General features: G+C 43.7%; 1 non-coding gene across 1 annotated transcript; it reads right to left on the bottom strand.

Moving 5' to 3' along the window:
* Window positions 1-17,348: 17,348 nt before the first annotated feature.
* On the bottom strand, window positions 17,349-17,454 carry LOC120093296 (U6 spliceosomal RNA). The gene has a single exon (XR_005486404.1). It is a non-coding gene; the product is annotated as a U6 spliceosomal RNA (small nuclear RNA).
* Window positions 17,455-18,730: the final 1,276 nt, after the last annotated feature.

The following is an 18,730-nucleotide window of genomic DNA, read 5'->3' as shown; positions in this document are numbered from 1 at the left end:
TCATCTGATACAGCCTCATGTGGAGTTTTGCTAAGTCAGACTCACGTGCTGAAGCAAGACAGGCAGTAAGGCAAGACCCATGGAGGACAGGTGATGTTTGGAGGGTGTATAAATAGGACTCAGTGAACAGTGATGGAGGTTTGACAGGGCTTGCTGATAGAGCTAGTTATGCAACACTTCTTGGTCTCACATCTTCACTGATCTTTGATTCATTGAGAGAGGTGCAGCAGAGAACTTCTCCTGGCATCCCTGCTGATTTGAATCTCTCCTGCTGACTTTTGCCAATTCAGCTGGGGCCTGGCAATCTCTGATAGGCCATGATTCGTGTTGAGACAGGCTGACTCCCTGACTTCAAATTGGCAGGTAAGAAGACTACGCCTAAATCTCTGTTTCCAAGAACTGGACAAGCCCAGGCAAGTCCAGGTCTCAGAAGCTGCCTTGCCACCTGGTCTGAGGCAAGGACAGTGGATCATCAGCAGTGTCCTGACTTCCTCAGCGATGGTTCTGGCATGTCCCTAGAGACAGAACCAATGATAGAGGTCACCTACCCCTCCCCGGGAATTCCAAGGTGCTTTAAATCTTGTATGAAAGCTCACTTGGGCATCTCTACATCTTAGTAGATGGTAGACCCCAGCATGCTGGACTTCTGCAGAATAGAACACTCTTTTTATTTACATTCTATTCGAGTCCAGGATATCATTCTTCAAAGAATCACGGACCCTTACAGTATTTGCTATTCTGACTCTACCAAACTGGACTGCTGCTATATTTGTGAAGAGTTTGCTAGTGGGTCAAGATGCCACTGCTGACCTGTGAGCTGAACTGCTAATTTCCTGACAACACAGATGGGGTTTGCTCCAAAGAACAATTTCTAAACAGGTCCACTTCCCCCCACATCCTTTCTTTTCCACTACCTGTGGTAGGTAGTAGGCTAGAAGAGAGGTTAAACTGTTTAAGAACCATCATTAAAAGTGGGCTTTGAAAATTTTAAAGCTACAGACCTGTCTAGAGCAGTGATTCTCAACTTGTGTTTCGCAACCTCACTGAAGGTTAAACAACCCTTTCACAGGGGTTTCTTAAAACTACCAGAAAACACAGATATTTGCAATATAATTCATAAATGTAGCAAAATTACAGTTATGAAGTTACAATAAAAATAATTTTATGGTTTGGGGCCACCACAACATGAGTAGCTGCATATCAAAGGGTCAAAGCATGAAAAAGTTTGAGAAGCACTGCTCTAGAGCATGAAGGAAGGGGAATGTTTTGCTTATGTGAAGGACAAAAGTGTGCCTACTGTATACATGAGCATAAAGCTAAGTTTGGCCAATTGACACATGAGACAATTTATATTAGGAAATAATCATAACACTAATAATAAAAAACACCATTGTAGGCATAGCCCAAGTCTTCGGTTTATGTAAGGACTCATTCTCCTCATTTTCCTGTGGAAAGGGAAACATTCTTCTGTAACCTCCATGGTTGATGCAACTGGCTTATACTGGCTATGTAGAATGAGCGGGCTGTGTGCATCTCTTTAACTCCACAATGAATTAGAGTTTAAGGTAGATCCTGCTGGACAGAATTTACACCACAGACATGGGCAAACATTGTAACGTTGCTGGCTAGATATTTACCAGCACAATATTGCTCAGCTAAAATTGAAAAGTTGAATCTTCTGTCTCCCATGGGGCCTGGACTCTGAGCACACAGTGCTACCCTGGGTAAATCCCAGAGTCAGAGAAGCCCAGAAAGGAAACTGATCCTCCGGTCTTCAAGGATCACAAAGTGATCCTTCCTGAAAGGTCACACGATATCCCTTTGAGGGCTCTTCACTTCTTAGTTTCTTCATCTGTAAAGTAGTACTCATATTAATATCTATACTCATAGGTAGTCAGAGAAGTTAATACACATAAAAGTTTGCATAATGCCCTGCCTATGGTAAGCTCTAAATGTATTACTTTTCTTGTTACTCTGACAACAAATATACACATAGCCCACATGCTGGGGAAGCCAAGGTGACAGGAGCTTGAGACAGCTGTTCATATTACATCCATAGTCAGGAAGCAGAAATGTCTTCCTGTCTCTAACTCAGCCCTCTCTAGACTTCCCTGGGAGCAACCCTGGCTCAGAAGTGACCAGTCTCCAAACTGGGATCTCAGTGGGATACAAAGGGCCAGAAGCACAAATCCTATGCAAATTTAACCCATCAAAATCCAAGCATAGATGGGGAGGACTTCAAGAACTCCCCACTCCTGGCTAAGAACCTTTGGCAATTAACAGCTACTGGGGAGAGAATGTCAGTTTTCTTCAGGGATGTGGTCCCTGAGACACTATTCAACAGATGCTCAAATTCTTATGCCATGATCATACAGGTAGTATTAAACAGACTCAGTGGATTTAAAAACACAATCCAAAGAACATAGCAATGTCATGACTCCTACTGACATCCCGCTACACTCATAGATCAGTGTCTTGGTCAGCCATCATTAGAGAAGGCTCTTCCTGCAGTAAATGGGAACAAATATAGAGACCCACAACTGGCCAACATACAAATGAGAGACCTTGGAAGACTCAGTCCTAAATGGAATGTCGCCATCAAATCCTTCCCCTCTGAAGCTCAGAAGGAAAGACTGTACAAGCCAGTGGGGATGGAGGACACCAAGGAAACAACGCCTTCTAGACACAACAAGATTGATGCACACATGAAGTCCCAGCACACACAGGGTCATCATAGGTCTGGGCCAGATGCACTCCTGTACTGAGAAGGGAAGTGGACACAAGCCCCATCTCTCTCCCAGAAACTATCTCCAATTCATAACTGCTCTCAAGTGAAAACTTAGTCCTCTCCAATGGACTCTCAATAGATATAAAACCATTTTTCAGGGTAGGGCCCATACCCAACAGTAGATGAACAACAGAAAAGGAATTGAATGGCATTGGAGGTCCTTTAATGTTCTGTCAGGGCTTTTTTTTTTTCTTACATGTCTTTTACGTACAATATTGCTTCTAGTTATGTGTGTTTGTGAGATTTCTATGTGTGTCCCTGCTTCCATGTGTTTCCTGTGCTTTTTCTTTGTCTCTTCTTCCTCTGTGTTGTCTTATCCTGGGTCATTTTTATTTTGTTTTATTATTTAGATACCCGTTTGTATTCTAATGAGAGAAAGAATGAAAGAAAGATAGATAGAAAGAGAAAGGGTATGGATTTGGTTGGGTGAGGAGGATATGGGAGGAGTGGGAAGAGAAAAAACATAAACAGCATATTGTATGAAAAAATCTATTTTTAATTTAAAAAACAACACATACATTTGAGAGGGGAAAGTGAGGATGAAAAGAATAGGGGAGAAATTGGAGGTGAGGGAATGGGGTTTGGGTTTGAGCAAAACACATTATATGCATGTATGAAATTTTTAAACAATACAAAAGAAATTTGTTCATTCACTTGAAATCTAATTTTTTTCTATATCTGACTACCCTAAAACGTCTTACCAGCTGAATGGAGAGGAGAAGGAGAAAGAAGTCAGACAGGAGTGGGGGTGGGAGAGAATGACCCCACTTCAGAAAACAAGGCAGGGCTCCAGACTCCCACTCAAAGCCACCAGGGGAGCCAGGACACAGCAGGATTAGCAGGATTGGTAGATCAGATGATTCAGAGGAACTAGGGGGTGTTTGAGGTTGGTGGACATAAATGAGTAAGTACTTGTTTACTTGTTAACATCTGCTTGTGTGTTAGAACACACAGAAAACAGGAGAGCTGGCTAGCATTGGCAACTCGGCCCATCACCTGGGCTGAGCATTGTTCCTCAGCTTCCAGACAGAAGGCAAAGGAGGTGCAAGCCTGGGACAGGGTGCCCCACATCACTGCAGACACCCGCCACTTAACTCTCTGGGGCTGCTTCTATTTCCTTAGGGGTTATAGGACAATTTACATTGTTTACCTGATCTTGATTTAACTTTGGTAAGTGGAATCTTGTATTAGTCTAACTGGATGTCTGCATATAGAAGAATGCCAATAGATCCATATTTATCACCCTGTACAAAACTCAAATCCAAGTAGATCAAAGACCTCTATATAGAACTGAATATACAAAATCTAATAAAAGAGAAAATGGGGAATAGCCTTGAACACATTGGTACAGGAGACAGCTTCCTGAACAGAACACCAACAGCTCAAGCACTAAGATCAACAATTAATAAATGGGACCTCGACCCGCGGATCCTGGCCCGCAGCAGCTCTCTGCTCCCAAACCCCGTGGGAGAGAGACCTCACCGCCTGGTCAGGTGGGCACTCCTGAGGCTGCAGAGCGGAGGAGACCACCAACACTGCCCACCCCTGCCCACATCCCTGGCCCAAGAGGAAACTGTATAAGGCCTCTGGGTTCCCATAGGGGAGGGCCCAGGAGCGGCAGGACCCCTGCGCCTGAGACACCGCCGGACCCTGAAGGAAACAGACCGGATAAACAGTTCTCTGCACCCAAATCCCGTGGGAGGGAGAGCTAAACCTACAGAGAGGCAGACACGGCTGGGAAACCAGAAGAGACTGTACTCTGCGCACATCCAGACGCCAGAGGAAAACACCAAACGCCATCTGGAACCCTGGTGCACGGAGGCTCCCGGAAAGAATGGCGCAGATCTTCCCGGTTGCTGCTGCCACGGAGAGGACTTAGGCAGTACCCCACGAGCACACTTGAGCCTCGGAACCTCAGGTAGGACCAACTTTTCCCCTGCAAGTGACCTGCCTGGTGAACTCAAGACACAGGCCCACAGGAACAGGTAAAGACCTGTAGAGAGGAAAAACTACAAGCCTGAAAGCAGAACACTCTGTCCCCATAACTGGCTGAAAGAAAACAGGAAAACAGGTCTACAGCACTTCTGACACACAGGCTTATAGGACAGTCTAGCTACTGTCAGAAATAGCAGAACAAAGTAACACTAGAGATAATCTGATGGCAGGAGGCAAGCGCAGGAACACAAGCAACAGAAACCAAGACTACATGGCATCATCGGAGCCCAATTCTCCCACCAAAATAAACATGGAATATCCAAACACACCAGAAAAGCAAGATCTAGTTTCAAAATCATATTTGATCATGATGCTAGAGGCCTTCAAGAAAGACGTGAAGAACTCCCTTAGAGAACAAGTAGAAGCCTACAGAGAAGAATCGCAAAAATGCCTGAAAGAATTCCAGGAAAACACAATCAAACAGTTGAAGGAATTAAAAATGGAAATAGAAGCAATCAAGAAAGAACACATGGAAACAACCCTGGATATAGAAAATCAAAAGAAGAGACAAGGAGCTGTAGATAGAAGCCTCACCAACAGAATACAAGAGATGGAAGAGAGAATCTCGGGAGCAGAAGATTCCCTAGAAATCATTGACTCAACTGTCAAAGATAATGTAAAGCGGAAAAAGCTACTGGTCCAAAACATACAGGAAATCCAGGACTCAATGAGAAGATCAAACCTAAGGATAATAGGTATAGAAGAGAGTGAAGACTCCCAGCTCAAAGGACCAGTAAATATCTTCAACAAAATCATAGAAGAAAACTTCCCTAACCTAAAAAAAGAGATACCCATAGGCATACAAGAAGCCTACAGAACTCCAAATAGATTGGACCAGAAAAGAAACACCTCCCGTCACATAATAGTCAAAACACCAAACGCACAAAATAAAGAAAGAATATTAAAAGCAGTAAGGGAAAAAGGTCAAGTAACATATAAAGGCAGACCTATCAGAATCACACCAGACTTTTCGCCAGAAACTATGAAGGCCAGAAGATCCTGGACTGATGTCATACAGACCCTAAGAGAACACAAGTGCCAGCCCAGGTTACTGTATCCTGCAAAACTCTCAATTAACAGAGATGGAGAAACCAAGATATTCCATGACAAAACCAAATTTACACAATATCTTTCTACAAATCCAGCACTACAAAGGATAATAAAGGGTAAAGCCCAACATAAGGAGGCAAGCTATACCCTAGAAGAAGCAAGAAACTAATCGTCTTGGCAACAAAACAAAGAGAAGAAAAGCACACAAACATAACCTCACATCCAAATATGAATATAACAGGAAGCAATAATCACTATTCCTTAATATCTCTCAACATCAATGGCCTCAACTCCCCAATAAAAAGACATAGATTAACAAACTGGATACGCAACGAGGACCCTGCATTCTGCTGCCTACAGGAAACACACCTCAGAGACAAAGACAGACACTACCTCAGGGTGAAAGGCTGGAAAACAACTTTCCAAGCAAATGGTCAGAAGAAGCAAGCTGGAGTAGCCATTCTAATATCAAATAAAATCGATTTTCAATTAAAAGTCATCAAAAAAGATAAGGAAGGACACTTCATATTCATCAAAGGAAAAATCAACCAAGATGAACTCTCAATCCTAAATATCTATGCCCCAAATACAAGGGCCCCTACATACGTAAAAGAAACCTTACTAAAGCTCAAAACACACATTGCACCTCACACAATAATAGTGGGAGATTTCAACACCCCACTCTCATCAATGGACAGATCATGGAAACAGAAATTACACAGAGACGTAGACAGACTAAGAGAAGTCATGAGCCAAATGGACTTAACAGATATTTATAGAACATTCTATCCTAAAGCAAAAGGATATACCTTCTTCTCAGATCCTCATGGTACTTTCTCCAAAATTGACCATATAGTTGGTCAAAAAACGGGCCTCAATAGGTACAGAAAGATAGAAATAATCCCATGCGTGCTATCAGACCACCACGGCCTAAAACTGGTCTTCAATAACAATAAGGGAAGAATGCCCACATATACGTGGAAATTGAACAATGCTCTACTCAATGATAACCTAGTCAAGGAAGAAATAAAGAAAGAAATTAAAAACTTTTTAGAATTTAATGAAAATGAAGGTACAACATACCCAAACTTATGGGACACAATGAAAGCTGTGCTAAGAGGAAAACTCATAGCGCTGAGTGCCTGCAGAAAGAAACAGGAAAGAGCATATGTCAGCAGCTTGACAGAACACCTAAAAGCTCTAGAACAAAAAGAAGCAAATACACCCAGGAGGAGTAGAAGGCAGGAAATAATCAAACTCAGAGCTGAAATCAACCAAGTAGAAACAAAAAGGACCATAGAAAGAATCAACAGAACCAAAAGTTGGTTCTTTGAGAAAATCAACAAGATAGATAAACCCTAAGCCAGACTAACGAGAGGACCCAGAGAGTGTGTCCAAATTAACAAAATCAGAAATGAAAAGGGAGACATAACTACAGATTCAGAGGAAATTCAAAAAATCATCAGATCTTACTATAAAAGCCTATATTCAACAAAACTTGAAAATCTGCAGGAAATGGACAATTTCCTAGACAGATACCAGGTACCAAAGTTAAATCAGGAACAGATAAACCAGTTAAACAACCCCATAACTCCTAAGGAAATAGAAGCAGTTATTAAAGGTCTCCCAACCAAAAAGAGCCCAGGTCCAGACGGGTTTAGTGCAGAATTCTATCAAACCTTCATAGAAGACCTCATACCAATATTATCCAAACTATTCCAGAAAATTGAAACAGATGGATCACTCCCGAATTCCTTCTATGAAGCCACAATTACTCTTATACCTAAACCACACAAAGACCCAACAAAGAAAGAGAACTTCAGACCAATTTCCCTTATGAATATCGACGCAAAAATACTCAATAAAATTCTGGCAAACCGAATCCAAGAGCACATCAAAACAATCATCCACCATGATCAAGTAGGCTTCATCCCAGGCATGCAGGGATGGTTTAATATACGGAAAACCATCAACGTGATCCATTATATAAACAAACTGAAAGAACAAAACCACATGATCATTTCATTAGATGCTGAGAAAGCATTTGACAAAATTCAACACCCCTTCATGATAAAAGTCCTGGAAAGAATAGGAATTCAAGGCCCATACCTAAACATAGTAAAAGCCATATACAGCAAACCAGTTGCTAACATTAAACTAAATGGAGAGAAACTTGAAGCAATCCCACTAAAATCAGGGACTAGACAAGGCTGCCCACTCTCTCCCTACTTATTCAATATAGTTCTTGAAGTTCTAGCCAGAGCAATCAGACAACAAAAGGAGGTCAAGGGGATACAGATCGGAAAAGAAGAAGTCAAAATATCACTGTTTGCAGATGATATGATAGTTTATTTAAGTGATCCCAAAAGTTCCACCAGAGAACTACTAAAGCTGATAAACAACTTCAGCAAAGTGGCTGGGTATAAAATTAACTCAAATAAATCAGTAGCCTTCCTCTACACAAAAGAGAAACAAGCAGAGAAAGAAATTAGGGAAACGACACCCTTCATAATAGACCCAAATAATATAAAGTACCTCGGTGTGACTTTAACCAAGCAAGTAAAAGATCTGTACAATAAGAACTTCAAGACACTGAAGAAAGAAATTGAAGAAGACCTCAGAAGATGGAAAGATCTCCCATGCTCATGGATTGGCAGGATTAATATAGTAAAAATGGCCATTTTACCAAAAGCGATCTACAGATTCAATGCAATCCCCATCAAAATACCAATCCAATTCTTCAAAGAGTTAGACAGAACAATTTGCAAATTCATCTGGAATAACAAAAAACCCAGGATAGCTAAAACTATCCTCAACAATAAAAGGACTTCAGGGGGAATCACTATCCCTGAACTCAAGCAGTATTACAGAGCAATAGTGATACAAACTGCATGGTATTGGTACAGAGACAGACAGATAGACCAATGGAATAGAATTGAAGACCCAGAAATGAACCCACACACCTATGGTCATTTGATTTTTGACAAAGGAGCCAAAACCATCCAATGGAAAAAAGATAGCATTTTCAGCAAATGGTGCTGGTTCAACTGGAGCTCAACATGTAGAAGAATGCAGATCGATCCATGCTTATCACCCTGTACAAAGCTTAAGTCCAAGTGGATCAAGGACCTCCACATCAAACCTGATACACTCAAACTTATAGAAGAAAAACTAGGGAAGCATCTGGAACACATGGGCACTGGAAAAAATTTCCTGAACAAAACACCAATGGCTTATGCTCTAAGATCAAGAATTGACAAATGGGATCTCATAAAACTGCAAAGCTTCTGTAAGGCAAAGGACACTGTGGTTAGGACAAAACGGCAACCAACAGATTGGGAAAAGATCTTTACCAATCCTACAACTGATAGAGGGCTTTTATCCAAAATATACAAAGAACTCAAGAAGTTAGACCGCAGGGAGACAAATAACCCTATTAAAAAATGGGGTTCAGAGCTAAACAAAGAATTCACAGCTGAGGAATGCCGAATGGCTGAGAAACACCTAAAGAAATGTTCAACATCTTTAGTCATAAGGGAAATGCAAATCAAAACAACCCTGAGATTTCACCTCACACCAGTGAGAATGGCTAAGATCAAAAACTCAGGTGACAGCAGATGCTGGCGAGGATGCGGAGAAAGAGGAACACTCCTCCATTGTTGGTGGGATTGCAGACTGGTACAACCATTCTGGAAATCAGTCTGGAGGTTCCTCAGAAAATTGGACATTGAACTGCCTGAGGATCCAGCTATACCTCTCTTGGGCATATACCCAAAAGATGCCCCAACATATACAAAAGGCACGTGCTCCACTATGTTCATCGCAGCCTTATTTATAATAGCCAGAAGCTGGAAAGAACCCAGATGCCCTTCAACAGAGGAATGGATACAGAAAATATGGTACATCTACACAATGGAATATTACTCAGCTATCAAAAACAACAGCTTTATGAAATTCGTAGGCAAATGGTTGGAACTGGAAAATATCATCCTGAGTGAGCTAACCCAAACACAGAAAGACATACATGGTATGCACTCACTGATAAGTGGCTATTAGCCCAAATGCTTGAATTACCCTAGATGCCTAGAACAAATGAAACTCGAGACGGATGATCAAAATGTGAATGCTTCACTCCTTCTCTAAAAGGGGAACAAGAATACCCTTGGCAAGGAAGAGAGAGGCAAAGATTAAAACAGAGACTGAAGGAACTCCCATTCAGAGCCTGCCCCACATGTGGCCCATACTTATACAGCCACCTAATTAGACAAGATGGATGAAGCAAAGAAGTGCAGACCGACAGGAGCCGGATGTAGATCGCTCCTGAGAGACACAGCCAGAATACAGCAAATACAGAGGCGAATGCCAGCAGCAAACCACTAAACTGAGAATAGGACCCCCGTTGAAGGAATCAGAGAAAGAACTGGAAGAGCTTGAAGGGGCTCGAGACCCCATATGTACAACAATGCCAAGCAACCAGAGCTTCCAGGGACTAAGCCACTACCTAAAGACTATACATGGAGTTGACCCTGGACTCTGACCTCATAGGTAGCAATGAATATCCTAGTAAGAGCACCAGTGGAAGGGGAAGCCCTGGGTCCTGCTAAGACTGAACCCCCAGTGAACTAGACTATGGGGGGAGGGCGGCAATGGGGGGATGGTTGGGAGGGGAACACCCATAAGGAAGGGGAGGGGGGAGGGGGATGTTTACCGGGAAACCAAAGAATTATTATTACGTATTAAATAAATTTAAAAAAAATTTAAAAAAAAAAGAAAAAAAATGGGACCTCATGTAACTGAAAAGCTTCTGTAAGGTAAAGAACATCATCAATAGGACAAAATGGCAGCCTATAGAATAGGAAAAGATCTTCACTAACTCTACAAAATATATAAAGAATTTAAGAAACTAAACACCAACAAGCCAAATAACCCAATTTAAAAATGGAGTGCAGAGATAAACAGAGAATTCTCAACAGAGGACCCTCTGGTGGCCGGGAAGCACTTAGAATTTCACTGTCCTTAGTTATCATGAAAATGCAAATCAAAACAACCCTGAGATTCTATCTTACACTCAGAATGACTAAGATCAAAAACTCAAGCGACAGCACATGCTGGTCAGGATGTGGAGCAAAGGGAGCATTCATTCCTGATGAGAATGCAAACTTGTACAACCACTTTAGAAATCAATCTGGTGGTTTCTCAGAAAACTCGGAATTCTTCTACTTCAAGACCCAGCTATACCACTCCTGGGCATATACTCAAAAGATGTTCCACCATATCACACAGACACGTGCTCCACTATGTTCATAGCAGTTTTATTTGTAATAGCCAAAAACTGGAAACAACCCAGATGTCCCTCAACTCAAGAATGAATAAAGAAAATGTGGTACATATACATAATAGAGTACTACTTGGTTATTAAAAACAAGGACATCATGAATTTTTCAGGCAAATGGATGAAACTTGAGAATACCATCCTAAGTGGGGGACATTTGACCTGCATTTGCAAACAAGGGGGTCTAGGCTGGGAGAAGGCAGCCTATGGAGCCTAGGTCTGACTGAGACTACAAGATGATCTCTGGTCACACAAGCAGTTGAGGGGATACTGAAAGAGAAGGCCACAGCTTTGGGATCTGCAGGAATGCATGTGCGCAAACACAGACAACAGACAGACAGACAGACAGACAGACAGACAGACAGACAGGGGGAGAAGGAGGAGGAGGAGGAGGAGGAGAAGGAGGAGAAGGAGAAGAAGAAGAAGAAGAAGAAGAAGAAGAAGAAGAAGAAGAAGAAGAAGAAGAAGAAGAAGAAGAAGAAGAAGAAGAAGAAGAAGAAGAAGAAGAAGAAGAAGAAGAAGAAGAAGAAGAAGAAGAAAGGAGAGAGGAGAGGAGAGGAGAGGAGAGGAGAGGAGAGGAGAGGAGAGGAGAGGAGAGGAGAGGAGAGGAGAGGAGAGGAGAGGAGAGGAGAGGAGAGGAGAGGAGAGGAGAGGAGAGGAGAGGAGAGGAGAGGAGAGGAGAGGAGAGAGTCTTAGTCGTGACATCTATCTATTCACCCCCTTCCAAGGTTAATAATGATCAGGTTTAGGGCAGTGCCACTCTTCTATGAAAAGCCAGCTGACCTCCAGCTATATAGGCCAGTCACATCATTTCCTAACCTCTAACAGTATACTGCAGGTACACACAAAAGCAAAAGTTCTCAAGGTACATTTCTCATGGGAGAGGCAGAAGCTCCCCCAAACTCCTGCAAAGAAACTGTAATTGCAAAGATGGTACTGTGCTGCTCAGGAAATGACTCCCAGGGAATCCAGTGAGGGACAGGCTGTGCTGCCCATAAAATGTCCAGGTCAGCTTGCTCTAACTTCCAAGCCTCCACCAGTGCCTCTGTCCCTTAGTCTTCGGGCTGCAGTATCACTGGACTTACCCTACTTGACCTTCTGCCTTGCACATCCCTGTCCTGACAGGCTTAGTTACGTCTCTGTCTCGTCAGCCTCTTGTCCACTGCTTCCCTCAGCATTACAGTAGCACCTGGCTCATGGATGCCTGACTCTTAAAAAGTAGTCACCATGACAACACTAGAAGCCCCAGAAGAAGAACTGCCTGGGCCAAGCGCACACACCTTTGAAGGATGCATCTAGATACTGGAGCTCACAGAGGTCCAGCATTAGGCTTAACAGAGCTACTTTAAGAGCAGGTTTGGCTCCAGAATAACCGGGAACATTGTTGATCCCTCTTTGCTGGCTCTTGCGCCTGTCCCTTCTACTCACAAGTGTGATCCAAGGAATGCCTCAAACAAGATAAACTCAGCCTGCCCAAACCCCAGGACACCAAGCCACAGTAGTAACTGTTTGTGTAAAGGGAGAAGAAATCAGCTTCCCATCCAAAAGGCACCTCAAACCTTCCCATCCACCCCAAAGCCAAAAGGCACCTGCACCTAGTACCCTGTGTTGCCTTTGCAAAGGGCACCGTGGCTAGGTACCCAATTCTCTCCACCCTGTTCCGGGCTCACTGGTAGCTGGGGGAAGGTGTGCAGAGAAGGCTGGTGGCCTTTGCCTCTAATGTTCCTCTTCTTGGGGACTTTTTCCAGCTCTGTGGAGGCATGCTCAGCCCCTCAGGAGAGCAGCCACAAGTGCTAAGAATGCAGCATCCCAGAGGATGCTCCTCCGCCAATGAGCAGAAGAGTAGACAAAGGCCATGCCCTGCCCACAGTGTGATGCTCCACAAAGTGGCATCTGGTTCCACCGACCCTTAGTGCTGACTTGTTCAGCGTAGATCTCCACACATATGGCCTCCTCTCTCTCATTTCCCATACTTCTTCCCTGTGCCTCCCAAATAACAACTTACACCCAAGTCTTTGTTCCAGTACCTGTAGGAGGTGTGGCGATTTAAACTAACCACCACCACCACCGCTGCCACCACCACCGCCGCCGCCGCCGCCGCCACCACCACCACCACCACCACCACCACTGCCACCACCACCACCACCACCACCACCACCACTATGTCTGCTACTCAGAACCTCCAAAATACCACAGTAGGCCACTGACTGTCTTTCGGCTTCTTTGGTGCCCCAGAAATTTGATCTCTACTTGCCCTTTCACTCAACTAATCTATGTGGTATTAGAGGCTGGAATTCAGCAGCAGACAGGCTCTTTGCCCTCATAGGGAACCATCCCTTCCCCCAATACCCCATTTCCTCCCCACCCCCAATAACTCACTCCTACTTGCCACTGAAGTGCCAACTTGAATATATCACCCTCAAAGTAGTCCACCATGCCCTGCTTACATCCCTGTCCCAACACCTGCCAGCCTTCCTCACCATGCTGTCACCATGTCAGGAAATCAAAAGGTAAGAAGAGACTTGAGAAACCCATCTTCATCAATTTCATGGACAATAAGGGCGAAGCAGGCACAGTGACCGTGGTTCTATCAGTAATACGGTTGGGTGACCATAAACTTTGGTTCTCTCTGCAGTTGCATTAAAAATGTCTCTGGTACTAAAAAGAGTGACAAGCAGATGATGCACACAGGACAGTGCTGTTGTTTAGGTCCTCAGTACCCCTTAAAGACTTGTGTCCCAGGATTTGTTTCTGGGGTAGTACTCTCAAGAGGCCTCATGAGAGGCCCCTAGGTCACTGGAGGTTGGTGCCCTCTTCTTCTCTTTCACTCTCTGGTCATATTTTGCTCTGCCACATAATCCTGCTATGGTAAACCATCATAGACTCAAGCTAACAGTGCCAGTAGGTCATGTTCTGAATCTACCAGACTGAGGGCCTGGTAACTCTCGTGTGTGTAAAAAGTTGATTATCTCCAGTATTTTGTCACGGTGACAGAAAGCTAACAAAAGCAAATCACTAAAACCAGCATTTTCTTCTACTCTGCCATCCACAGGATGTCCAAGAAAGAAAGCCCCTCCGAAACAATCATTTGTCACAAAAAAAGAAAATCAGGACCTGGAAAGGTCCCTTGAGATCTTTACAAGACTCCAAGCTCATTGCTTACGGTTTGCTAATCTGAGGCTCATGCCCTTGTAGGCTCACAGTAGACTCGATGTGGGTATCTCCTGAAAGTCGTGTATTAAAGTCTTGGTTCCATTATCGGGGCAATTTGAGGTAAGATGTTTAGGAAGAATTTGGATTGGGCTATACGAGTGGAGCCCTGGTGAATGGGATTGGTACCCTAATAAGAAAAAGCTCTGGAGAGCTGTCTAGTTTTCTTCTTGCCTTGTAGAGCCACTGTGAGGATAAATCTCTGCTACCCAAGAATAGGTGTGAGGGATGAAGTTAACCTGTCAGCCACACTATCCCGTGACAGATAACTTCCTGGAATGCTGGGGGCTCTAAGTCATGTAAGATAACAAGCCACATGTTTGCACTTCCATAAACAAGGTTGTGCTTGATCACACGTAAGCAGGAGGTACACCATCAGGATGTATGCTTGCCCCCAGTTGGACGAAGGCAGAAAGTTCGGAGCCTTGTGGCTTTGACTTTTATAGGCACCTGAGTGACTTAATTCAGTGCTACTTCTCTAGGAATCCCGAGTATCAACCTGGCCAGGGTCCGTCTTCCTGGCCAGTACCAAATAAAGCTTGCTTTAATTGAACAGTTGTGGATTTAGTTTTTCCTCCTTGCCGTTTTCAAGTTTGACACAGGCACTCACCAGAACCTGACCATCCTGGACTCCTGTCCGTGGCTCCCCAGTCTTCAGCACTACCAGAAACCAGCATTCGTTGTTCAAGTCCTGAGAGCATGATAGTTTTTACAGCAGCCCAATCAAGGCAAGGCTGTGGAGACAAATCTGCCCTGCCTCTGGCACACACGGTCCCATTTTGGGGGAGAGAGCCCTAGGCTAAAACTCAATAGATCCTGCAGAAGGGCTTGTCCCTCTTCTGAAAAAGAATCTTCTGTCTCCTGCTTTCTATAGCCCCTGATTTGGAGTCCAGAAACCCCTGTGAGTTAAACTCTTACCTTGTTCCAGAATATTCAGTACTTGGAGAAGCAGACTATCCCCAGGACGCATCTCAGATGTGACTTAGAGAACAGGGCTCCCTGATGGACCGTGTACCAGGGTCTGCCTGTTCATTTCACTTTGTTCCAGTGAGAAGACTCATCCCAAGCTGAATATGGGGCCATCAATGTTGATAGGGGCACATGCCAGGCTAAGTCTTTTTATGCCTGCTTCAGTATATCTGAAGAAAAAGCAAACATGCAGGGGATATCCTTTAGTGATGGCTTTGTTATGTGTCATGGCCTGCACTCAACAGGTGCTGTCACTATGGTGGCTGTAGATAATGCAAGGCAGGGTTTTCTGTGTAGCCTTGGCTGGCCTAGAAAGCTCTACATTGACCAGGCTGGCCTTGAACTTGTGTCATCCTTCCTCCTCTGCCTCCGGAGTACACATCTATAGCATATGCAACACCACTAGTGTGGTTTCAGTACAATAATCCTATGAGGTAGCTACTTCTGTTATCAACCCCATTTACTTATGATGACACTGAGGCTCTGTGAAGTTTTGGCCTGCCTCAGGCCAACCTGCTAGAAAAATGGAAGAAGTAGAAATTAAACTCCATCTTCTTTCTGGTAGCCCCAACCCACTTCTCACATCCTCTTCTTGTCTGTCTCTCTGACATTCCCTCATAAGTGTGCGCTGGAACACACACACCCCTTACCACATCTGACACATCTGAAAGAGGAGGATGAAGAGTTGATAGTGTTCTATCCCCTCAGGAGCACTCTTCTAAAGTGGGTCTAGAGGAGGCGACACTACACCAGAGGGATGGCTGGGTCTCAGTCAACTGTGTGGCAATCCGTTACTATAACAGTAAATGGGATGCAAATAAGAATGCATTATGTTTTTGGAAAAGTAGACTAAATTAAAGACGCTCCCTAAAGCAACACACGTTCATTTGAGTCTAACAGGCATTCTTGGGTGATAGAAACAAGAGAGTATGACAGACTCTCCACTGTGACTATGTGACTAAACCACAACACGTTTTATTGTGCCACGCCATCCAAGAGTATTATTCATAGCTTGGGTGTCATTAAATAATGGTTGTGGCATTTAGGAATCCTTACAGCATTTACTTTCTCCAAATTTATTTGGGACCTTTATCAAAATGTGAGTATCCTCGTGAGTCCTTTCCCTGACACAGGAACTTTGTCTATCATGAACACAGAAGCTGGGAAGAGGGGCATGAACGGAAACAGACACAGAGGACACTTTGCCAAGACACATGGAACGCCCTGGAAGACTGTGGGATTCTATCTGTCTTTGCTCATGAAGTCTTCCCGTATTTCCCCAATGATGCATGCAGTATAGTGTGTGAGAATTCCCCCCTCATAGGCCATGCGGGGTAGACTAGCAATGGGCTTGGTCCTCAGACAGCTGGTGTGAAACCCATTCATTCACTCATCCATTCTGCTTTTCATTCATTGAACTGCTATTTCCTGCCACTCGTCAATGGGGTTGTACAACTGAGCTGGGTCTTCACAAAGACAGCAGTCTCAAATGATGACAATGTCCACAATAACCATATGCTGTAGGGAAGTGGGTACTGGGTGTCTGCCTATGTCTCTATGGTATTCATTTGTTCATATAACAAACAACGAGTGTGCTTGTGGTCTAGGACAGAGGGTTCACAGTCAGGAAGCTGAGGCAGGGTGCAAACGGGGCACAGAAAGTTCTACAGAGTTGAGTCACTATGTGACATTTGTGTATGTATTATATAGCAAGAGAAAGGAGGAGAGAGATCCTCGGATAAAACAAAACAGATTCATAGATTCATCCACCACCCCTTTCCATAGGCAAAGTCCCAGCAACTGACATAAGCAGAGAAAGTTAGCACCATGAGCCCCCTCCTGTTTATACAGCCCCTGTGGGCCTCTTGGTGTAGCCTCACTGTCATTCATTTGTTGCTTAAAAAAAAAAAATCACTTTTTGCTTCACACTAGTGTTCGTTCTCTCTCTCTCTCTCTCTCTCTCTCTCTCTCTCTCTCTCTCTCTCTCTCTCTCCTCTCTCTCTCTCCAATATGGAATGCTTCATGAATTTGTGTGTCATCCTTGCGCAGAGCTACGCTAGTCTTCTCTGTATCGTTCCAACTTTAGTATATGGGCTGCCGAAGCGAGCACCACACTAGTTCTCTAAGACGAAGCCAATAGCTCATCTGCTGAGCAGTCAGCTCTAAACCTAGGATCTCATCCTGGCTGGAGTGAACTTAGCACTGGGCAGCAGTGGAGAGTGAAGGGTTGTCCCACTGATGGTCATGCCAGTACAGAAGGATAAACACACTAGGCAGGCCAGACACGGGGATCTTTATTATTGAATCTGAAAAAGAGAGAATGTTTAAGGAAATAATATGCTTTGTTCTATGTGTGTTAGAATGTGAGGGTGTTTTCCATTTTTAATGTTGTTTCCTTAATAGATTAAAGCTTCACCTGGAGCTGGAAACGTTGCTCACTTAGCAGAGTGCTTACCCAGCATGCACGAGACTCTGGCATTGATCCTTAGCATTATATCAACCAGACGCGGTGGCCCAGACTTGTAATCCCAGCACTGAGGAGGTGAAGGCAGAAAGATCAGAAGTTCAAGATCGTCCTTGATTACAAAATAAATTCAAGGCCACCTGTGCTGCAGGAGATTTGATCTCACTGTGAACCCTGAGATTGTGGAATTTACTGGAAAACCTTGTTTTCTAGTTGCGAGGCTCCGCCTCCGCACATACCTTTAATTCAGAGAGCTTTCTGTTTCTTGTAAAGAGGATTAAACAAAGTTGACCATGGGTCTAGAGGTGGAGCAAACAACCAGTTGGCAGGGAGTGAACATAGGGGAAAAAAACCATGGAGAGAAAGAAGGAGCCCGGAGGATGTATAGAGAAATGCACAGGAAGTAGGAAGGAGGAGCATTCGGTCTGAAGGGTTTTGAGAAGCATATAGAAGGAAAATGTCCTTCTTTCAGGATGTAGGTTAAGGAGGAAGGTGAACTGGAGCTTTCTCTGCCTCTCTGAACTAGCGGGCTTTCACCCCAGCCCCTGGATCCTCAGTCTTGATTGGTTAAAATCAAACAATTGAGATTTTTCTCAAAACAACACACCCAGGTCTATTAAAGGCCCTGTCTTAAAAATAAAATGAATAATGTTGTTTTTTGATTTTTGGTTTTTTTTTTTTTTTTTTTTTTTTTTTTTTTTTAGTTTAGACTAAGTTGGGCATGGATAGATGTTGAATTTGAGACCAACCTGGGCTATATAGTAAGACTTTCTCTCAAAAAATGTTCATGTGGGGGTTGGGGATTTAGCTCAGTGGTAGAGTGCTTGCCTAGCAAGCGCAAGGCCCTGGGTTTGGTCTTCAGCTCCGGAAAAAAAAAAAAAAAAGACAAAATAACAAAAAATGTTCATGTGATCATGCAAAA

The sequence above is a fragment of the Rattus norvegicus genome, chromosome 6, assembly GCF_036323735.1.
Source record: "Rattus norvegicus strain BN/NHsdMcwi chromosome 6, GRCr8, whole genome shotgun sequence".
In the NCBI taxonomy this organism is placed as follows: Eukaryota; Metazoa; Chordata; class Mammalia; order Rodentia; family Muridae; genus Rattus; species Rattus norvegicus.
The sequence above is the reverse complement of the archived record's forward strand: the minus strand, read 5'-3'. Positions and strand labels throughout refer to the sequence as shown.